The 3,833-nt window shown below is 42.2% G+C and overlaps 1 protein-coding gene across 4 annotated transcripts in view; it reads right to left on the bottom strand.

The window, feature by feature from the left end:
* The window catches only part of APTX (aprataxin), a 30,915-nt gene extending 28,180 nt beyond the window's left edge, over positions 1 to 2,735 (bottom strand). For all 4 annotated transcript variants that reach the window (XM_012811684.1, XM_012811685.1, XM_023519339.1 and 1 more), the window contains exon 1: positions 2,661 to 2,735. The gene's annotated coding sequence lies outside the window, so the exon portion shown is untranslated. The remainder of the gene's footprint in view (positions 1 to 2,660) is intronic.
* Positions 2,736 to 3,833: the final 1,098 nt, after the last annotated feature.

Genomic DNA, 3,833 nt, shown 5'->3' with positions numbered 1-3,833 from the left:
CTCTACCCAGGGGGATAGCTTGAGGCTCCATCTCAAAAAAAAAAAAAAAAAAAGAGATAACACATGAGTCCTGAGAAAAGAGAAACACAGAAATAATAATCATCACAGTATATGGCACACCTTTGAGGGGAGGAACACAAGTATAAGAGGAACTTTATCTAACAAATGCAATCAGTGTAACCTAATTCTTTGTACCCTCAATGAATCCCAAACAATAATTTATATTTACTTACTTATATAAAAGAAATAATAGTAAATGTGTTAAGTATGATGATTGATCTGTACAAAGGGTATTATGAAAGCACAAAGCTGGGGTACCAAACCCATACTAAGAGAAAGAAGGAAAGAAGGCACCCCTGGAAGAGGTGGGCCTAAACTGAGGCCATAAATGGGCTAATCAAGTGAAAATGACCTATCTAATTAGTTGAAGCAGAAAGCAGAGAAAGAAATTGAGGAGAAGATTCCAAGAAAATGGTAAAACAAGGGTAAATACACAAAGAAGAAATAGAACAGTGCATGTGAAGCAGTTCAGTGTGGCTGGAACTTCAAGTATGAGGCAGAGAAGAGACTGGAGATACAGACAGGATTCAGATGAGGCAAAGCCCTCAGTGACTAGCTGAGAAGCTCAAATTTTAAAAATCCCAGTGGATTTTGAAAATCAATAAACAATAAATGTTTGCAGAATGAATGAGAGAAAAGAACAAGTGACAGACAGATCTTCAAAGATTAAACAAGAATTTACCAGATTTGTTTCTAAAGACTATTGAAAGGGTAAAGGGTTGTGTGAACAGATCTGTGGGTAAAAAGACTAGAGGAAGGAAAACCAGTCAGAAGACTGTCGTATTTCAGGTGAGAGATGATGACTAAAGTTGGACAACACAGAAGACAGCACAGATTTGAGGAATATTCAGGGAATAAAATTATCAGGACTTTGTGACAGATGTGATAAGAATTTCAGGGATGCTGAATTCGATTTCAGATATCTAAATATAAGTGTCTGTGGGATTTGCAGGCAGAGCTGTCCCCAGGATAGGAAGAGATGAGGGTGAAGCTCAGAAAAGAGATCTAAGATGACAACTTCGATTTGGGAGCCACATGCAAGGTAGTTAAAACCAAGCCAGTTGATGTGCTCTATACTCACTCAAGCAGTTTGTATAGAACGAAAAGAGCAGTGTACTACCGTCACAAGCAATGAAAACATCCAACATTTAGAAGAGGAGAAAAATAAGTATACATAGGAGAAATGACTGAAAGGCACATGGAGAAACAGCTAGAATATAAGCTCTTCAAAATACTTTATCTGCCTTATTCATCCCTGTGTCATAATAAATGTCTGCTGAATAAACCAGAGTAAGAATTATGATCAAGTTTCAAGGCAGCAAAGGGATCCAGTAACGATTTAAAAATGTCTACCATGTTTACTAATCAATTACTGTTGACCTCAGGATGAAACTTCAGGGAAATGATGGGTGCAAAAACTAGACCACAGAGGGATTGGGAGATGGGGAAATGGAGACAGAATTTAGAATACTCTTTAACAAACAGTTTGAATAAGAAGGGGAAGAAATTTACTGGACAACAGAGAAATGAAGATGGATCACAAAAGATTCTTTCTGTGGAGTATGAGGGGGCAAATAACTATACACAGGAGAAATGACTGAGAGGCAACTGGAGAAACAGCTAGAATGTAAGCTCTTTAAAACACTTTATCTGTCTTCTTCATCTCTGTGTCACAAGAGCTCTGAGACACCTGACCTTGTTTATACATGACTGGAACACAGACAGTGAAGGATAGAAATGACAAATGAAAACAAGTTCTCTCCCAGCTACTCCACATGTTGAGGCTGTGAGGCCCTAAGATCACCTGAGACCAGAAGTACAAAGTTTCAGCCAGCTAACTGTGCCACTCCACTACAGCCTGGGTGACAAAGAGACCCCAACTTTAAAAAAAGGAAAGAAAACAAGGTGTCAAAAACGAAAGTATAAAAGATCAGAAGCAAAGATAAAACGATTTGCTTTGATCAGACAAGCACTGTCCTCTGGGACTAAAGGGAAAGATGTGTGTAAATTTAGATGACTTTGTAAGAAGGGAAAACACAGGCAGAAATTCAAGAGAAAGCAGGTCTAATGACCTTAATTTTCTCCATAAAATAACAGGCGCCAAAGGGTGAGCCGTTTGGAAGCTTAATGAACAGTTGAAGAAAATCAATATGGAATAAGTGAACATGGAGGCGTCTAAAGATGGACTGTTCGAATTCGTATCTTGGGGGAAAGTTTGCATCTTCCGGCACTCCTATAAGGCCTGTTGAAGACCCTGTGACGATTCTCAGTGGAAGATGTCCTTCCCGACAAGCTAAGCTGCCTTGTTGGTTTGGACAACGCCCACTTACTAATTTATCTTTTTTCTGCTTGCTCTGCGACCAAACTAGGTAGAGGTGCCAAGGGCATCCGTGAACAAACGTGAAATGGGGTAGACGCCAACATAAGCCCCCGGCTGAAACAGCCCACAGGATCAGGAGGCAAGGATGGAGTGACGTAAGACCAGAAATAAGCCGTGAGAGGGTCATTCAAAGCATATGGTTCAAGAGTAGTTGTATTCCCGGCCTAACTCCCGCACTCGCGGCCGTCAGGGATGGGAGACTCGCTGACAACAGCCTTACCTCAACACGGCGGAGACCGACAAGTTCAGGTTACTACGTCAGTGCCTCGCCGCTTCCGGCGCTGCAGGATGACGTTGGAGAGCCGGGAACGAGCGCCGCAGCGCCTCTCCGAGGATTGGCTAAAAAGGTCTCGGCCGATGCCCAGATCGAAAGACTGGTCCGGGTTGGACATTCCCTGGTCCAGGTGAGGTTCCTGGCGTTTATCCCGGTGGGCACCCGCTCTCTTAGTATCTCCCTTCCTTGGGGGCCGCTCGCCTGTCACTGCCTCTCAGCCTCTGAATTCAGCTATATTTCAGTAGACATTGCTGTCTACTAGGGTGGCCGTTTTCAGGAGGCCGTGTGGCCTCTTGACTCTCCCTTCTTAAGGTAATGCTCACAATCTTTACGGCCATCTTTCCCGCTTCAGGCTGTACCTAATGTGTAGCATTGCCCTCCCTTTCTAAACTATAATCTGCTTTCTCTCTTCTGGAAGGAGAAAAAACTGGAGAGGCGAGAGGCAAGAGAAACCTGCTATGATTCTTTTACTGCTGTCTTCACTAAATGAACTGAAAAGCAATCAGGGAGGGGAAAAATTGAATGCGATGTGTGAAATGATTTATATAGCAATTCCAAGTCGCTCTCTAGGAATCATAAAAGCGTTTTGGCAGATGGGAGAATTTCTATCTCAGGGGCGAAGTTATAGTTTATGATCGTCAAACGCAATAAACTGACAAAGATTCTTTGTTTGGCTTAGGCTTCTGAATCTACTACACTCTCCTGTGCGCTTCTTTGTAAAATCCAGTTTTAGCAAAGAGTTCTGCTAGGTGAGTTTTATCAAGAATCCCCACCACCTCCCCATTCTGATATCCTGTCCTCCTACATACCTGATAAGATTCTCATCGTCCACCTTCCCACAGGTGATAATCTGAATTAACCTAGCCTGTCTTCAACAAGAATCCTACTAAGTTGGTTTACCTAGAATCTCTATCATCCCTTATGTTTCCTCTTAGTAATTTCCCATCCCCTGATCCCCCCCTATTTATTTCTTAGCTATAAATTCCCACTTTTCCATACTGTTGTTCAGAGTTGGGCCCAGTCTCTCTCCCCTACTTCAATACCTGTTGCGATGGTCTTTATACTCATCAAGAAGATCCTGAATAAAGTCTTCCTTGCCATGCTTTAACAAGGATCATT

Source organism: Otolemur garnettii, unplaced genomic scaffold (genome assembly GCF_000181295.1).
Source record: "Otolemur garnettii isolate 467f Iridium unplaced genomic scaffold, OtoGar3 scaffold00172, whole genome shotgun sequence".
NCBI lineage: Eukaryota > Metazoa > Chordata > Mammalia > Primates > Galagidae > Otolemur > Otolemur garnettii.
The sequence above is the reverse complement of the archived record's forward strand: the minus strand, read 5'-3'. Positions and strand labels throughout refer to the sequence as shown.